Source organism: Sebastes umbrosus, chromosome 7, assembly GCF_015220745.1.
Source record: "Sebastes umbrosus isolate fSebUmb1 chromosome 7, fSebUmb1.pri, whole genome shotgun sequence".
Taxonomy (NCBI): domain Eukaryota; kingdom Metazoa; phylum Chordata; class Actinopteri; order Perciformes; family Sebastidae; genus Sebastes; species Sebastes umbrosus.
Window position 1 is genome coordinate 27,997,734 of NC_051275.1, and position 20,286 is coordinate 28,018,019.

The 20,286-nt window shown below is 39.9% G+C and overlaps 1 protein-coding gene across 2 annotated transcripts in view; it reads left to right on the top strand.

Moving 5' to 3' along the window:
• LOC119491416 (limbic system associated membrane protein) overlaps positions 1–20,286 on the top strand; it is a 622,005-nt gene that overhangs the window by 83,429 nt on the left and 518,290 nt on the right. Inside the window, exon 1 of one of the 2 annotated variants that reach the window (XM_037775452.1) lies at positions 6,987–7,207. The exons of the other annotated variant lie outside the window; for it this stretch is intronic. The gene's annotated coding sequence lies outside the window, so the exon portion shown is untranslated. Of the gene's footprint in view, positions 1–6,986; positions 7,208–20,286 lie in introns of those variants that run through there. 2 annotated transcript variants of the gene reach the window in all.

Below are 20,286 nucleotides of genomic sequence, written 5' to 3' on the forward strand. Positions count from 1 at the left end.
CTGCAATATGCAATAAATACAGTATTGTGGCTTCAGAGATAGCTTATATTTAAAGTATTGAATGTCTCAGCATTTAGATTCAGAGATGCTGCAGTGTGAACTGCTGCTCTGTCTGACTCCATCTCTTCAGGTGTGATGGAGCTTCATGAACAGCAGCTCCTCAGCTGGCTTTTATATGAGTTTGATGAAGATAAAAACCATCAGCCAGGCTGGCTGGGAAGTGTAGAGAGAATATGTGTACATATACATGTCATACTGTGCACTAGTAGTTATTATACCAGCAGTTAGATATTGCATTTGTATTGATCATGTCGGTGTGTTCATCAGAACGGAGTGGCGTATTACATATTAGTATGTCTTGCCTCTCAGGGAAAAGGATAAATTCAGTTTCATGTCACTCGTTTATTGGATGTGCATTTATTTCATTATTTCTCTGAAACCTTCTGGTTGACTCTTGTTCCGTCTGTGACCCTGCAGTCACACAGTTCAGGAGAGAAAATGACTTCATGGCTTTGTTGGAGGGAGGAGAAGCCATAAAGCCACAACTTCTATCTAAATGCAAATTTCCAACTGAAAGTTCAGAAATGGAGATATCATCAGGAGATATCATCAGCTTTTTCATCTAGTTTGTAGTTTGACAGGGATGTCTGTTGAAATGTGGGTTTAACTGGAAGTTTTAGCAAGTCCTTAAACAGATTATGAGAGGTGAGTGGACGAGGAACACACTAACTTGTTGTTGTTACAGTGGTTGAGAAGAACGATACTGTAGCTGCTGGCAAAAGTTGCATTATGCACATCTCATCCAAAACTAACATCTACAGTGTTCTGGCATTCAGGCAGCTAAGCCTATAACTAAAAACAAAATCATCTTTGTGGTAAACCTTCACCTCGCCCTGTGTAGTATTCAGCAAGCCCTCCAGCAAAAGGCTTTTAAGAAGAAGATACTCTGTTGTCTCGACCTCCCTACAGAACAAACGAGCCGCCCCCTCAGCTGGATCGAGGTGTGTCACCCCCGTGAATCACCTCCCCACTGTAGCAGGAGTGTGTTTCTCTGTGGGAGGTTTACAGAGCAAACAGCAGTGAGAGTGAGAGAGAAGAGAGACAGACAGCGAGAGACTCAGAGAGAGAGAGAGATGTGTGACTGGACAGACATGCGAGATCAGTCCTTCAGGGAAAATGATAAATGGGATCAACAGCAGCGTGTTGATGTTGTTCTTCCTCAGTGACACAGTGAGTCAACAGCTGCTTGTCTTGCTAAAAGCCTCTTATCAGCCTGACTGCCCTCCACAGATGCACTCATGTGTACAGTACACACACAAACACACACACACACAACTGTACTAGCAGCAATCTGAGCTCCTCACCCCGTCTGTCCCTGAGGGGGAGTCCAGACTCCCTGCAGAGGAAGCTCATGATCACTCATGGAGAGCAGTCGACTCTACACTGGAGGTCTTTATGGACTGTTGTAGCACCAGTAGCACACAAATCCAATTACATGAATGAATTTAGAGGCTTGACATGGTCTAACCTACAGCATATTCAGTTGATCCACTCACCACAGTCTCATTTCTATTTAATATTTACAATAAAATATTTATTTGAAGTTCTCAAGGTAGGGCTGCTGGAGAATTAATGCATGCCTGATCATGATAATGAGAGCGAAAGGATTTGTTTCAATATCAATCTCCACTGACTTGATCTCTTCTATTAACCTGATAATCCACCAATCCACTCAGAGATGTAGAAAACATGTATGTTATTCACCATAAAATGACATATGACTCTAATATGACTAATCTCATTATCTCTGAGTGGTGAGGTAGACGCTCAGCAGACTATGGAAGTAACTTGTTAGGAGGGGACCACCGAATAAAGTGAAATCCAGCAAAGTATTGTTGCTCTAGTTCAATAGATTGTGTATTGCATGGTCCACAATTCCCACTGTGACATCTCTGAGTTACCAATCAGTCCAGATATATTCTCTCTTATGTTTTTATATCCCAATGCTCTGGCTCTGTATATCACATTTATCATCCTCTATATCCATTTCATATTGTAGTGAATGGAGGCAGGGGGATGTTTGAAAGCTCCCACAAGGGCTGTTTATATCTCACACTGCTGATGGAGCTCTGACTAGATTGGAGGAGACAGTATCTCTCCTCTTCTGCAGAGTAGTAGTAGTAGTGGAGGGGTGAGAGGGGTTGTGCATGTGTGTGATAAGCACAGGTGAGGAGAGTTTTGACACCCGGGCAGCTGTTTAATTAAGAAATGAACATTCTGTTAGATCTAGTTATCAGTTTTAAGTGTGAAAGTACATGTTATCTTTCTCACTAAAGACAGTAGAGATAAGATGTTTTCTCTTCTTTCCTTCAGGCAGAATTAATTTTCAAAGCATTTCAAACTTGTTAATGTTTTGCACGATGTACCTTAGAATACACTGAGGCAAAACTAGGCCAATTTTCAAATATGAAAATCCTGGATTTATTCATTCCATAATGTAGAACATTAAAACACCACCCCAGGAAGGTGTTAACATGCACTACAGCATAGTTATAGATAGGAGACAGATAGGAGATTATCTTTCCAGCCAAGATATGCATCATCTACAGAAGTGGAAAAAGCCTCAGTACTTCTCTTATTGTTACGTACAGTTAACCTCTGTAGAATTAACTTCAATGACAAAACTTACATTTTTAAGTTTACATTATTAAGCTTGATAATTAACACGTGATTTTTGCTAAATCTTTTGATTTCTTCTGGCATATAAACACATTGACAATTGATGTCCTCCTTTGATTAAATATATCTGTCAAGTTACTGTTAAATGTGTGCGGTGTCCAAACTTGAAAGAGACTGAAACATCCACTGTAAGATTTTCACTGGAATCCACTCAATGAAACAGCTTTTCCTTTTTCTCTCCTTTATTTTTTAGGTTGAGTTGCAGGTTCATTTCACTTTGGAATTATTATCCATTCCATTTAGTGATTAGCCATTAGCCATTAGGTGTTAGGTGAAAAACCTTTCAAATAGAAAAAATACAGAAAAGAAAATATTCACATTATTACCAAATAAGTATAAATAAGAACAAAGAGAGACTCTGCAAAATTCATTACTCCTTATTTAAGTTAATACACACACTCCCATTAAATGTCTCATGTCAAATACAAATAAGCCTTAACATAAAGGTAATATATATACATGTATATATATATATACATACATACATATATATATATGTATATATATATACATATATATACACATATATCCACACACACACATATACATATATACATATACATACATATGTGCATTATATTATTTTATTTAATTACTATTTTTAATTATTTAATTAAGCACAAAGTATCTTATATTTTATAATTACTTTTGAGTTCATATCAAATCACGTAGCAATCCTAAACTACATTTCCCATAAGCCCCCACAATTCACCATGCCTCTCACCGCATCATCCACCGGACCCTTTTCCCTGTGGCACTGAGGAGTGTTGCTTTTATAAACTCCGGGCGTAATTTGATTAATTACTTCCCTCCCTCTGCTTTACTCACTGAGCACTCAGTTTTGCTACTGGACTTATTAATTTACAAATCACTTTCTGATTTATTTATTTTCTATTTTTCTATTTATATTATTTTCTTAATTTCTATTTATTAATTTATTAATTTCTATTTATTAATATTTATAAATCTTAATTTTCCTGAAACTTCAGTTTGACTTGACAATATCAGATGGGTTATTGTGTTTTTACTCACAAACACCAACAAGCTTTATTAGTCATTTCTTTTCTAGTCACTTATTCACTGATGATTTACACCTGGGACACCTGGTGATGGCAATTAACACCTGTAGCTGGATTCTGTTAAAGCAACATCATTCAGACTGTGAGGACGAGAACAATAAGCCAGTGTATGACATGTTTCTAGTGGGGTTTTTCTCATTTGTTAATGAGCTCTAGTTTTTAATACTATTTTTGATTAGTTCTGTCCATCAGCCCTGCAGTTTACCCATGGGGGTTATTTTATTTCTTCTTCTTTTTTTCCATCAGATACAAAGAGAAACAACAAGAGGGGATGGAAGCCACCCGTTCCCTCTTTCTCATTATCTGGGATATGAATCTCACACAGCAATTATCCTGTCATATGCACTTCCTGGTTAAAAACATTTTTCAGCTCCACATAATTTACTTCCATTGAAAAATATCACCATATATTCCACTTTTACTGTAGTGAAAGTATTACAATCAGGTTCTCTCCGTCTCTCCCTTTCTTTCAAATTCAAATATGATTATTAAAAATGAGAACATACATAAACCAAACCAACCACCTCTGAATAAACCAAACTCATTACATCTTTACTTTTTTTATGAAACTATGATGCGGGCATAAAAAGTTGAAAAACAAAATGAAAGAGAGGAAGAATCTTATTTTTCACCAAACTTGTTGTGTGTTTGTCTCTGTACTTTACTTAAAAGTATCTATCTGTATGTATCTTCTCAGCTCTGAGTAATGAAGCTTATTAGCATATTTCCTCCACACCTTTAATGCGCTGATGCAAATCAGTTAAACACTCAGTGATTTGAGCTTTGAAATATTCATGTTGCAATTTGTACATCTTCCAAATGTATTTATTCATTTATTTCAAGTATACCAGTTGTCTTGTGTTGCTGTCTGAAGAATCCACTTGAGTCCCAGCAGAGGCTGAACTTGGCTGCATCTCTTTGTCAGAGCGAGGTGAAGAGGCCTTCTGATGACTGTTTGTCTGCTGGCTGCTCCTTGAAATGACTGTCAAGTGTCTTTCCAATCCATTCAGTCCATAATAAGCCCTCTCACATTCACTAAAAGCTCCGAAGGGAACTTTTTGAAGGACGCACATTTAAGTGGAACAAACTTCAATCAACAAGTAATCCCACAAGATAACATGTTTAAACACATTTGTTAACTTCTCCTTGAATCATGTGTTAAATACTTTTTTTTTAAAGCATCATAGTTTCTATGTAAACATTCATTTTGCAGACCTTTTCAAACTTGCCAACATAAACCTTCTAAATGGGCCCCTTTGTGTTTCCTGTTCCAGTGGTTGTTAATGCAGTAGCTGACAGGAAGTAAACTTGGACCAAAGCTGTTGCCCTAGCAACAGAATGGCAGTGAAAAAGGTCTGTAGCTGGGAGCACAATAATCCCCTGTGGGTGGACACTGAGCTGAGCCGGTGTTAATGCTTTAAAAGTCACCACAGACTCAACAGGGTGAAACCAGCAGGCAGAGGGCTGCTGAGGAGGAAGCAGAGTGTAACAGAAGCCAGTGGAGGAGGATCAAGCGGAACAGGTCATTTCAACAGAGTGCCTTGTTACGAGAATGGATTGTGTTTGATGTGTGTGGTGATCAGTGCAGACTGCCAACACGTGACCCCTGAAGTAACACTCCAGTTCAGCCACAAACACTCACTTTTGCGAGAACATTACAAACTTCAGTATTTCTAGACTTACAGTAAAGTACATGTGGTATTCATGTGCGCACTGGCTAATGTACTGTAAGCAGAAACAACCTTGTCTTATAGAAAACACCCATTTGTGCTCCAGATGTGAAAGGAAGTAATTTCCTTTGGGGTTTTCTCTGTTAATGCTCTTGAGTAGAGAGATACAGTAATTCCTGAGTGAACTAAAGACTAATTGGTTGATATATATTGAATGGAAGTTTGGCTTAAAAGAGCTTTCATAAAGGAGAGAAGCATGTTGCCATGGAGATCTCAGCAGGTAATGTAGCAAAACAGTAGTGATGGATGAATCAATACCAAACATATCAATAATTCAGTACCTGGATCTGACTTCCATAATTACTTTTAACTGAACAGAACTGCAGTCTCCCATTTGTTTTGTATAAAATATACAGTAAATGTCCCGAGGTGTGTTATTTATTTCTATGAATATTAATTTCCTATGATGAAAAAGAAGAGATGTCTCTTCCAGTGGAGAGTTTTACCTCTAAGATAGAGTGTGGTCTCTTTCTGAGATTCTGACATATTTCAAAGGAGATGTTTGCTGTTCCTGCCGAGCTGCCAGTGGGTGTTTAGAGTTGTCCTCTATCCTCTCCTCTAATCTGTCTTTGCCTCTCACAGGAAGTTCCAAACTGTCTTTTTGTCCTCCATGACTGCAGAGTCACCAGTGGGTTTTCTAGTGACACTCTCACCTTCCTCTCTTTGTTCTCCTCCCACGTTCTCTTCTCCGTCTCTTCAGCACAAAGTCATTCAGTCTCTCAAGTTTCTAGTCACCTTTTCTCTAAAAGTTGTGTCGTTACATTGTGTGTATTTTTCTCTCATCTTGTCCTGCATAACATAAATGATTTCACAGTGTTTCACTGTAGAGCTTGACTTTCATTTGTCCAACTTCAAACAGTCTTATACTGCTCTTTACTCATTCTACATAATAATAGTTAGACATGCAATACTTTGCAACCCTGTCCACCACACAGTGTCTACAAGGTCTGTCTGACCTCTCTGCTCAGAGAGGGGGACACCACACCGCATCACATGTCTTCCCTATTTTGTTATAGGCAGAAAAGTGATTAAATGCAGCCAAAGAGGTGGTGATGTCAACTTTCTCAGAAAAAGAAAGAAAGCAAGCAAAAGTTTATTTCCATGGGGCATGAATGAGGAGTTTTATAGTGGCATTTTATGAGTCCTTAAATATTTCATTATCTATCTAGGGCATTGTAAAGTTTTATTTATTTGTTTATTTTGTATGTATTTTCAAAGTATGCTACACTAAATAGGCACATTTTGGGTTAAGACCTCTGCAGTAGTCTGAGTGCTGCCCCTGAGATGCACTTCTCCTGCCTATGGACCAAATATGATGTCTCCAGACACATGACCATATTACCCCGCCCATCTATGTATCCCATTGGCTGATATGTGAGCAGATGTGCATGATTGGTTGACTGTTATTCTTTGAATTGTTTTCTGCTCCATACCATCTCCATACCATATATCATATGTTCTTTGTAATGTGTTTTATGACGGAGGCCACATCCGAAACGCGTTGGACTGAAAACAGTCAAGTTGTTGTGCGTACTACTAATATTGTTTGGAGGAGTTTTACCTGATGATTCTGTGTGTGAAGACGTGACTGAAGGACAAAATGAAGCAACACCTTTTACTAGCTGCACTAGGAAACATACTCGGACGAGCTACACAAAGGTGAGATTTCTGCTTTACTGGAAGTATTTTCCAATAATAAGACAAACTTCTACAAAAAAAAACAGTCTCAACCTTTGTTTCGTGGGGAAACTGTGTTTTAGAACAAACCACAGGAAACAAAGTTGAATCTTTTACCAGCAGTTCTGTGTTGTGAGTGTCTGACTAATTAATGACACTAACGATGGCAGGTTGAACCATCGTTATTGTTATCAATTGCACCACATGACGAGTACAAATGTCTCCTGTGAGAAACATGTTGAGAGCTGGCACAAAAATCCCAAACAGGGATACCATTTTAACCAAAGCTTAGTTGGTTAGCTGAAAGTTTTGAAAGTTTTGTGTCTTGTGGTTGAAAGAAGGGTTTGCTCTTCTTCTGCTACTCTGAGCAAGAGCTGGTTAAATCAGTCAGGTAGAGCTCGCTGTCTGTGTGCAGGTCAGGATGTTTGGAGTAGGAGGGTTTGGACACACTGTGCTGTCCAGAGGGCTGCTGGCTTTAAGTGGAGTGTACTGTACAAGCTGTCCCTGCCTCAGAGGTCCAGAGTTCCAGTGGAGGGTCATTATAAGGTTCCTGGGTCTCAACAGTCTCAACTCCTGCTGAGTGCTGCTATAATGCAACAGTACCTGTGGTAATGTGTGGGAGTTTTCTTCAAGTCTTATCTTTTTCCTTCAGTTCTCATTAGCCTGCTGTGGTGTCCACATCCCCACACAGTTGACACTAAAGTTTGGCAGAAATATCACAGGAAGAAATCCTTTTAGTTATGAATGGTGATGCTATTTGCACTTTTTCTAATTAGAGTACTAAAATGTGGCTATCGTTGTCTGGGTACAAATACAATTCCAGTCCATTTCTGACAGCGTTTCTGATGTAAAAAACATTAATTTCTCAAACGCAGCTTTAACTTAATGAGCCGTCACATCAGTGGCTGTTTTTCTGAACCTGTTGCTGTTCCAGACGACTGAACACTGAGACCACAGTCACAATAAAATCCAAATATTCTGCTTTAACTGGCTATCGATCATCTTCTCTCCTCCTCTCCCTCATTTATTAAGCGACACTGCAGCTGTTGGTTCTCTCACAGCAGAGAAACATCATGCTGTAATGGAAAGGCAGTAAGGCAGAAATGAATTCATCCATTTCTGTTAACTCACATGTTTGTGTTATTTAGAGGTACCAGCCCTCTTCTCATTAGCTGTGATTTATTCTAGTTTTATTAATAGTCAGATACCAACAGACCAAAGTGTCCCACTGTGTTGTTAGAGTTGTCTTGAATGTGCCCCGCAGCTCAAAAATGCAGTGATGCTAGCAGATGACGTTGGACACACATCTACAAACCGCCTCTTGTTATGTTAGTCAGGTAAACACTGTGTCTGTCCATGGTGCTGCAGATCAACCATCTATCTATCACTGTAGTACAGTTCAACACATCTTTATTCAAAGTCACAGTGTGTTTCCTACCTGTGAAGTCTACTGTCAACTCTTTGAACTGCTTTACAAGCGAGGCTCCCTGCTGTTCTTGGTGAGACTCTACCAACCGGCCGCTCTCACTCACCAGAAAGAGAATGAGGATAATGAGGCCTCGGCTAATTTTCTGACGGACTAAATCAGTCGTTCTTCCTCCGTCAATCACAGCACAGAGGACTGAAAAATGCCTGTTTAGAATACAAAAATAAATAGTTTCCAACAGACATCCATCTTTGCTTGTGGATCCTGAAATACTGTGGGCTGGACATTACTCATGAATTATGAATCAAAGCACCCCGAGCTGTTTAGGAATCTGACATTCACAGAAAATCCACCTCTGTTCTTCTCCAGTGATTTTAGGCTGTCAAATAAATATTAGTAAACATGTTTTCTCCCCAACCTGGAAATCAGAGCATCAAGACGTGAAGTGAAGATGTCACCAGGTGATATATTCAATCTGTTTCCAGGTCTGCAGCTCGCAGCTGTCAATCACAAAAATGTCTCCATCTCACAGTAAAACCATCGGGGCTGCTGTCACACTGTCCTTTTGTTCCATTCTTCACTGTCTACAGATCAGATCTAGGATCTGTCTCGTGGTCACATTGTGACTACAATCTTTATATGGTTATATAATAGAAAAACTCTGTGTGGACTGAACTGTGTAAGGAGTGTTCTGTACAAGCTGTCTCTGCCTCAGACGTCAGGAGTGGAACAGTAGAAGGTTATTCGGGGGGCTTAATAGTGTTTTAAGAACCACGTGTCCTTTCACATAACACCTGAGATGTGTTCTATGCTGCTATGGCAACGACAATCGAGGTATTTTGTGGGAGACGAGCAGCAATTAAATGCTTGTTTGGGTGTGTTTTTTTATTGTGTTAGTCTGCAAAAAGTAACTGTTCTTTATGTCTCGCCATTGTTTTTCACTTGTCTTGTTAAACTGTTAACTCTGTACATTTCAGCAGAGATAAAAGCTGTTTGTTGTAACACAGGAAAAAGCCTTGAGTTTTGTCAGTTCAGATTTTAATGGTGATGTTTGGAGAAGTTTCTCGTATTTTCCAGTGTATGACAAGATAATTCTCCTCTGACATTAGCATTTTATACTAATTGCTGACATGTGGTTGCTTGGTTTTTGCTTTGGTTTTAAGCTTATAACTGTCTGGATATTAATACACTCTCAGTCCTCAGTCTGACTGTTTCTAACTTAACATGGTTAATTTCTCAAGTGCAGCTTTAAACTAATGAGCCTTCACATTATTGGCTGTTTTTCTGAAACTGTTGCTGTTCCAGACGACTGAACACTGAGACCACAGTCACAACAAAATCCAACTATTCTGCTTTAACTGGCTGTTGATCATCTTCTCTTCCTCTCACTCATTTATGAAGCGACGCTGCAGCTGTTGGTTCTCTCACAGCAGAGAAACATCATGCAGACATCAAAAGGCAAATTCCACAGCCACGTGTTTCATTTGGATCCCAGTCAGAGAGACGTGTGTGAATAATTTGATGTTGAAACCCAAATTTAGGAAGACTGCAATGAAAGACATCAGTCCACCTCCAGGACATTAATTTAGGCTGCAGATAAATTGCTGCTGTTTATTTGAATTGATCTTTCATACACCCATGTGGTGGTTTGTTCCAATAAACTTCACAGCTTAAATTGTTAGAAGCTTCAGTAGGTGTTTTTATTTGCTGTGCTTTACCCTTCTAAACTACACTGACTACAGGATGGATTTAGTGTGTGTTGATATTGTGGTGTCATGTTAGGCTGTGGTATAAGGCTGTGTAGGATGTGTCCTCACCTGAGCTTTGAGTATAGATAGTCAGCAGTTATTACATCTACAGAGGTTTGAAACTTTGAGCTGCAACTACAGTCAAAGTTGTCAGGGTTTCATTGAGGAACCCAAATCTGTTGTAGCATCATGACCTTATTGCTAAAACGTTAGTAGAGTTTGCTTTGTAGATTGAGCCATTATGTACTGGACTTTGTTTTTCTCTCTTGAAAGAAGCTCGCTGTTTTAATGAGGTAAATACTGTGATGTTGGTGCACTGTCTGGAGCCTGGATCAACCATCTATCTATCACTGTGGTTCACTTCAGTACCTTTGTTTCAGTTAAACAACTAATAGGGGATCAGGAGACCCTGGCACAGTTTCTGACAGACTAAATCATTTACTACTAAAAGAAATGTGTGTGTGGTTTTTGTTTAAGTAAAAAATGTCCCTTTGATGGAGCTCAGGATGCACTTTCAGTCACATATCTGGTAATTTTGTGTGATTAAAAACATTTTATTTATCTTTAATTTTAGTACATTTGATGTTAGTTGTGTAGCTGAAAACATAAAAGGTTGGTGTTTAGGGTCCCTCTTGTAGTGGACATCTTGTCAGCTATAGAGAAGCGGTGGACTCATTCAGTGTGAAGTTTATCACAGTCAAGTGGTGTCATGACTAAGCAGCTGTGTGCACGTCAGTATGTTGATGTGAAAAGTCTTGGTGCATTTAACCACATGTTACTGTAAAACAGGCTCTTCCTAAATGTAAACGCATCATTTCTAACTCCGAGCGAACGTCTCTGTGAATCAATCCGTGTGTGAGAGCAGCATCTGCTTCAGTCTGTTGATTCAGCTCAACTCTGCTCTTTTTCATTGAAGTGGATAATCTGATCTGATTGTGTTTTTCACTCTATAAGTGGTTTTCATGTCATCATTGCGATCGCAGGTAGTTGTTCCACCTCCTCTGTCTTCCTCTAACAAGGCTGGCTGATAATTCATCATCACTGCTTTGTTTTACAGTGAAGATTTATGAGTGCGAAGGAAATAAACTGGAAATACGCCTCATTAGTCATAAATCAGTTAGTCTCCATAAACAATGACTACACAAAAACATACAGGAGTTATTACAGTAACCCAAATTAAGAAGCTATTTATTACTCTAACATCTGGCTTGTTGAACTCATTTCTATTATTTATTTATCTATTTATTCCTTTGCTGTTGAATACACTTAATAAAATTGCTTAGATGGTTTAATAAAGGAGTGGTTAGATACATGATCAGCTGACAAACACATGATGTATTTCACAGTTTTCCTGAGTGTGTATGGACCCTGATTAACTAACCATTAGAGGAGATGTTGAGTCCTCCTCCTGTGTGAATATCTTTGATTTAATGTAGCCAGGCAGCCATCTGTCCAAATCACCCAGCTGGACTGACATCTTTGGCTCTATTAAACCTTTCTGGCTGTTCCATATTTCTTATGCCAGACTGTCGCTGGCTGAGTGTCTGCATACAAAGTCTTTGGAGGTCTTTGGAGGTGAGGAGCCACACTGAGTGATAATTAGTGAAATGTTTTGGCTCGTACGTCCCAAGGTCGAGGATAAAGTGTCCTTTTCATAATCCCACTAATGGCAGCTTTAAAATGTAAACTGCATGAAAGGTTGTGCTTCAGTTAGTAAAACTTTTCTTAGTTGACAAGAATTTAGTGAACTCAACCTTCTGGAATTGGTAACGCAACGCATTCTAAAATCCTAACGGAACATTCTGGAATGGTGATGTAATGCATTCTAAAATCCAAACTTAACTTTCTGGAATGGTGATGTAATGCATTCTAAAATTATATTATATATATTTGAAGATATCTGGGTTCTTACTGACAGACCTGTATATCATCATTTGTGGCAAATTTGGCTCTTTTTATCTGTGATTTCTTCTACATGTGTTGGTGTTTTGGCAGTGAGCAGATCATATTTCATGTGGCTAGAACCAGACTCAGTGAAAATGTGGTGATTAATCAGGATAGGGAATATCTCTGGCTGCCTTGAGGGGCGGTGAAGCTATTAGTCTGGTGTTTTCTTTAATCTCCTCTGCCATCTCTCCTGTGAAGTTGCTCACCTCTGACTGGATCTCCCCACTGAGGCAGCAGAATTTAAAAGGTGTTTGGTTCTTCTGGGGATAGATGGGCTGCAGGGAGCAGCTACATCAGTTTACTCTGCAGGCTCACATCATGTTGGACTTTTTACTCTCCAAAAGGCTGATTGGAGTTTTCTGTCTGGTGGTTTCCAGATCACCGGGGCATCGTGGCCAATACTTCCATACATGAGTGTTTGTTCAGCTCTGACACCCCAACAGAGAGACTAGTGGTTACAGCTGAATACAATACACAATTACACTGTTGATGATCTTAAAGATAAAACATTTTACACTCTGTCTTTTCTCTTTTCTCTCTTCTAGGTAAGACTACCAACCGCTTGTCTGTTTAGTGTGTGTGTTCATGTCCTGCCAGCGGTACGACAAAGGCTCAACTTCCTGCCTTATACTGGTCTGGACAGTAAGAACAACTCTGATATTTTCATTGTGCAGTATAATGTATGAATATCCTTGTGTCTGTTCAATACTGAAGAACAGTCTGCAGTCCAGGTCATGGTTGTTTTGGGTCAGCTGATGATCAGCTGACGTGGTGTGCATGAATTCAGTGTCCTGCCAGAGATGCTGCTATTTGAATCTGAATCTCTGTTCTGTCGTCTCTCTTCCATCGTTCCTATTTCAGAGCAGATGTTCCTTCTAGTCTAGTTGTTCTCTCCTTTTTAGCCACAGATAAAGAAGCTGTAGATTTGGGCTCCACTCATTGCTCTCTAATAAAACAGTGATGAACAGGTTGATGTAACGCAGCCTCTTGCTGTGACTCTGTGTTTTATAGCAGAAACCTGGTTGGGGTAGACCTGCTGAGATGTCTTTCATCTCGTATGGTTTCCCGCTGTGCTGTGTTTAGTTTGTGTCTGTAGTCTGTAGTACTCCTCGCTGCCTGTTGCTGCTTCACAGTTGTGACACTCAGCAGTGGAACCGGCTCAGTCTGGTTTCACTGGAGAGATGGATGCTCAGATGGACACACATGCTGATGGTGTTAGTGGCCTGTTCCTAAATGTACTGAGAGGCTGCTGATGCATTTAGACATTGGACTACTTGGCTGTGTGAGTGTTCCTTACAGACTAATGAATAACATGAATATCCATCACTATCTGCAGCACGGAGCAGAATGTACTCTATTTAAAGTCGGTGTGCTGATTGTCTCATTACAGTAATTAGACTGAACTTTCTGATCGTCACCAGCTTCATCTGAGGTCAAACAGTAAACACTCTTTACTTTTACTGGCAGAAAGTTTCCATCGTTGTTTCTGACTGTTATTCTTCCAGGAAGATGAAAGGATTATTATTCAGTCCACAGCCACACATTGCTCCAGCAGCGCTGCATTGATTCAAGCTGCTGTGGTTAAAAACTGTCCACTAAATACAGAAGAGATGCATGCTGGGAGCTCCTGCTTGGAGTTACAAAAGACAGCAAATCCATCCATCTATCTCTCTGTCCAAACTCATTCGTATAGATTCAATTCCCTTCACTCAGAGAAAGAAAGAATGCCAGATGTTGTAATTGAAAGTGATGTTTTTAATAGAGTGAATGTGAATAAGGTTGTTGTGATGCAATCAAAAATAATTGCTCAGGCAGAAAGAAAATGGTCATGAGAAATTGAAATATAGAGGAATGGAGGAGGGCGTTTTCCTTCAAATTAAAATGCCCCAAACTATCTGTTTCTGTCTGTTTTATTACCTGGCTGTCACATCTATTTTCTCTTCCCTCTTTTCTCTTTCTTCCACTCTCAACCTGTGTGGTCAATACACACCGTCAGCTCTTGAAGCTACGGTGATTATCATCTGTGCACTTGAGTTCTTTGAGTAATCGTTTCATTTATTTCATCCCAGAAAAAAAAAAACAAAAAAAACATTTAAGACTCCAGTTTTTTTTCTTCATTTTCTTTTTTCCTCTCCTCAAACATTTAATATCAGTCACTGCTGCTCCTCCTCCTCCTCAAACTAATTACAACGACCGAGTCTCATCTTTCTTTTGCCTTTAACCAAGGTTTACTTATAAAATACAATGTGAATGCAGCATAATGGATGTGGCAAATGAGATGGAACTGTGGCAAGACTGAAAGTAATGAAGTCTGGATACATTTATCTCTCACTGGAGAGAGAGAGAACGACGGATACAGAGAAGGAAAGGTGAAACTAGAGAGAGAGACATTATGAGAGAGAGACACAAAAGACGAAGGAAGATAAAATAGCACTCAGGACAATTTTCTATCCTGTACATGTAGTCCAGCACTGGAATATTGAGAGTCTCGCTCTGCTTCTGCTCTCTCACTCTCTCTCAAAGAGCTCTGGACTTGTAGAGCTGAGAACAATGACTGGCAGGAATAGATTTTAATGGGACGCCCCCGTAGCTTCGAAGGTTAAGATGACGACCGTGAACTGCAGCGTCACTGGTTTGAGTCCAGTCTCTCCATCCTTTCCTGTCCTGCCGTCTTCCTACTAATTTGTTTTTTTTGGTTCTCTGGATGAAGACAGTTCATACCATTTTCTCAATGAGGAAAATATGACAATTTATAAAAACACAATCCTTCTCCTCTCCTCTCCTCTCCTCTCTAAATAAAGAGGAGTTCTAATTATAAGTTCTAAAACATATCTCCTCATCACTGTGATGATAATGTTCATATTCCATTCAGTGTATTATTGCTCTTTTGTGTGTGAGAATGCAGTTTAGATTAGAGAGGCACACAGACCTCTATGGTGTTGACACATTCAACTATACTGCAGTATACTGTAGGTCACTGAAATGCTGTAATTCAGTGTGTTGAGTATCATGCTGTTCTGAGCCTACGTTACTGTTTGTGGCATGATCCTGAGAGAGCATGATATGCACAACTATTTATGTAAACAAAACCTCAGGGAGTACCACAGAGGTTTTCTTTTAGTTTATTCACCTTTTTCTTTATTCACAGTCTGTGATCTCTGATTCCATCCATGAAGCAAATTTAATTTATTTTCCCAACATTTTTAATCAGAGCACTGAACATCCAGACTTTAATCTGACATGAATCTGACATGGCTCTTGATTTGTCTGCTGACAGACATCAAAAACATCACAGAGAAGACTTTTTGTAGGTAGAGTCTCCAGTGACAAGAAGAGTAACGCACATCTTCAGCAGAGACACACGGACACTTCTACATGCTGAAAACTCCCAAACTGATTTAGTCTGGTTGAAATGGACTCCAGCGGCTTCCAGTTGTTCTCTCTGCTGCTCTGTGCTGTGTGATTGATGGAGCAATTAGTCCATGAAATGGTCCAACGTTACGTCCTCTCCCTGGTCTTTATGTCAGGCTCTTCAGTGGAACAGACCTTTATGATCATCGTTCTGCAGCCCCACACTGTTTGAAACATCAAACACATAATCCAACACAGGCACACAACTTCATGTGTGTAGAGGCTGGTTTTATTCTTCTTAGGTAGCAATACAGGTACTGATATGATGACACAAAGGACAGGTTCAGTGCTTAGAATAGAATATGATAGGATATAATAGGATAGAATAGAATAGAAGCTTTGACCATAAAATCTAAAAAACCTTCATCACACAGTGGTGATGTGCTTTTAATTCAAAGACACTTTCCATGTCCAAAAGTATTCTGGATGAAGTTCCTGCTGATTCTGCTTCTACTGTATTCTTTACAAAATAATATTTCAACTTGGAAGCCACTCATCAGCTGTTCTTGACTCACATTGTGAATTCACTTCACCTGCTCCCTGCATGAGTGCAGATGTGAGGACACACACATATGAACGCACACTCGCACAGACATAAACATTTCCTCGTCACCAGGTGCATCCTGCTGTTTTGGGTGGGTGGTAGGAAGGTGGTTGTAGCAATCATGTAAAGCAGGAGCATCTGGTCCTGTCACAGGCGTCAGGAAACAGCAGAGCAGAGAGAAAAGCTGCAGACTGACGGCACCCTGAGAGTCACACACACACTCTGGCTGGAGACACAACAGCATGTTGGAGAGCTGAGAGGAAGCATATAGAGCTCCCATGTGGAGATAATCAAGTCTGATTACTTTAGGTAATCTTTTTTTAATGTGTGATGGTTCAATATGATGAAAAGCATATGGCGATTAGTATTATTTCTCTCTGTTCATAGCAGTAATTTAGTGGTTTTACATTTCCATAGTACAGCACATGATCCATAATGATTTTAACATCTCACATTACTTTGATGAATCTCTACAGCACAGGGAACTCTTTGATACGTCTTGATACGACTTAAAGCTCTGTTGGAATCAAGAGCAACTTTCTGTGCCAGGATGCTTTTCTTTATCTTCATGTGGGGCCATTTCTATATGCCGCAGATCTCCGTTGATATTAACATGGTCAGGATTATATATAGAGAAGAAGGAGAGAGAGAGAAAGATGCATTGAGAAATGACAGAAGTAGTCAGCATCCTGAGGACAAAGAGCAGAAGGCCTGAGTAACTCCACCTGACAGAGATTTATCTCTGCACTTCAGCGGCTCAAATTCACAATTGATTTTCTTGAGTCCATTTCCCCAAAGAAAGAAATCTCACACTACATCATTTCCTAAAGTACATGACACCATCGGTGATCTGTCCAGGTACCTCCATGGAGAACATGATAAATCCTCTGCTTAATACACCTTAACACACCCTCTCACCACTGAAGCATATCCGTCTACAACTCTTAACTACAAGAATCAAGTTATGAACAACAGCAACGTTGTCCTGACTCTGACTCTGAAGACTCAACAACACATTTCTACAACTCTAGTCCACCGACTCTGCAATAAAAGCTACAGAATGAGTCAAATTTCCCAAAGAATACATTGGATTTTCAAGCATATGCATCAGTGTGGTGTTCCTAGAGCTCCCTGTGGCCGCGGCTATGATCCAAATCACATACCTGCCCTTACAAAATACATACAGTTGCATGCAGTATGCTTTTGATTGGGACATATTATTTTGTCATAACATTGCGCCTTGAACTTTGACCCTCTTGCTTATATATCCGCAGAGTATTGTGGGTCAGAATAGCCAGAAAAGCGTGCTTCCTTGTATTCTGCAAAATGTAACCGGAAGTAGTAGGACATCCTGGTATTTTTGGCATACTGCTTTTTACATCCTATAAATGTTTTTTTCTGGCATACTAAATAGTACGGTATGGGTATTAGGATGCACAGTTCATTTCTCTCCGCTGAGTGCTTCTTCAAAGCTGCTCCCTGCCTAGTAAATAGCTTAAATAACCTGAATGAAAATTAATCGTGGATACTTCAGGGTCACACGGAGAGAAACAAAAGATTTCCCCATCCATCCTCTGCTTGTTTATTGTCCTACACACTGAGCTCGGTCCAAGGTCAGGAGGACATGTGCAACAAAGTGGACGTTGCATGCAACTATGGTAGCGCAAGGAGAGCTGTTGGTGTTTTGTGGGGAAACTGTCTCTGCTGCTGTTGCACTGAGAATAAGCCTGCTAGTTTATGCAGGGTGACGTCAACCTTTTGATCATTTCACTGATATTTTCTCTTTTTCTGTGGAGACGACATCTCAAATGAAATCCATCCATTTGCATCATTATCACTGTATTTTAAAACATCTGTCCCACTTTCATCGTTTAAGGTCTTCCAGTCAGATTCTGATACTGAGCCTTTTTACTCTTAAATGTCAACCTTTTAAAATATAGAGAAAGTTATCAATATCAGCACTGAGCTACATCACATCCATTTCTCAGGTGTCTGTGGACAAGTGAAGAAGTGTCATCAGATATGACAGATGCAGTGTGACTCCTGCTGCAGGGTGGGAGGCAGATAAGAACCAATACAATACTCTGGTAGCTGCTCTGTCGCTGTAAACCTGTTCAAAGTAGAAGAAAGACTCCGATCAAATGTCAGTGGAGGGAGACAGCAGCAGGACCACCGCTGTAGGCCAACATCTCCATTTAGCAAAGGACAAAGCATGTGGTCTGTACACACTGTAGACTGTAATGTGAGGTATGTAAATCATTAGTGAGATGAGGAGAAAAAAAAAACATCTATTGATTAAATTAATTTAGCTGAATCTGGGAGTGATGCCGAGTAAAGTAAACCCATTCTTTGGGACATAATTTTACAGATATTTCACAATCCTCCACATCAGATGAGTTTGTCTGTAAACGAACTGTTAGTCTGGGAAGACGATTCATCATTTATAAACTGCACACATAATCAAACACTTATGTTAGGTTCATTATGAATGTGTTTACAGACCTTTTCAAAGGTGACATCATAAACATTCTAGAAGGACCTCTTTGTAATTCCTGTTCCAAAGCTGTTGCCCCGAGCAACAGAAGGGCAATGAAAAGGTCACAGAGGAGTAATATATTGAAATTGGAAACCACGACAACGTGGACGGTGGTGGAAAAGGGCTGATTTCAAAAAAGAAATGGAGGTGAAGAAATGGTTGCTTCTGTCAGAGTGGAGCTGTTGTGTTGAAGAAATACGAGGGTCAGTTCAGTTCTCTGTCACAGTTCAGCAGGTTTAACAGCTGTCACCTTTCAGCTGGAATAGGTTCCATATATCTGCTGGAGAAAGCACTGTAGTGGATCAAACTGTGTGCTGGAGCAGGTTGGTCTGACACGGCTGATATACAGTAGCTGTCCAAGGAAATTATTTTCTACGTCAGACTGTAATTTTTGTTCAGGATGTTGTAATTGTTGGTTGTGATGGTGTCAGCAGCTCTGACAGGGAGGTCTTGGTGGAGGCTGGTGGTGGAAGCTCAGCTCAGCTCTGTATCCGGCTTCTCTCAGTGGACGTTGAACAATTACAGTCAGTTTGTCACTCTGACAGTCTGAAGACTCCTTCTGGCAGCAGCTGAATGCCACATGTTTCTGGTGACATAAAGACATTTGTAGGCAATCTGTTTCTTGTTCCTGCTGTCATAATCTGCTCATAATGAGACAAAGAGCCGCTGATTGAACTTCTGATCTGAAAAGACACAATTAAGACACAATTAATTCACTAATAGCTTCTTCAAGTGAAAGCTCTTTCTATGGTTCATCATGTCAGTATATGAGGGGGCTGCTTGAATGTTTCTTGTGCGATTACACATTAACTGCACCACAGCTCTACTGTAACTGATCTAAGATCATTTAATAGACTCAGGTTTGGTTTCTTGGTCCAAACCCAGGTTCAGGAAAAAGCATTTAGATTAACACATTTTTAGACTGCACACTCAGGAGTGATACCAAGTTGGAAAGTAATATATGGACACAATCTTATGCAAACACACGTGTAAACTGCACACACAGCCGTGTACACTTAGTACACTGTAGACACACTAACATCCAGAGAATGAGGGAGGAGGAATCTGTTCAGTTCACCACTGACTGATGTTTCTGTTGGATTTCTGTCGGAGTCTGGTAGGTGAGGTCACATCTGTAACTTTTAATATATCGCTGTCTTCTCCCGTGGCACAAGTTAATGAGTTTGTTGTTCAGATGACAACAGAGATGAGTTGGGGGACGTCATCTTGAAGCATGCTGTTTATTTTAATCAGCCTCTCTGAAACTTGGAGAGAGGCACCTCAGGAAGTTGGATGCTGCTGAGCTCCCGCTGTTAATATCAGTGTGTGGAATTACAAACATGATTTGATGCTCTGTGAGGCGAATGTGAACATAAATAAAAGTATTTAACAGAGAAAAAAGTATGAAAGTATTAGTCAAGTTTAGATGATATATTCTAGGTTTTGGTA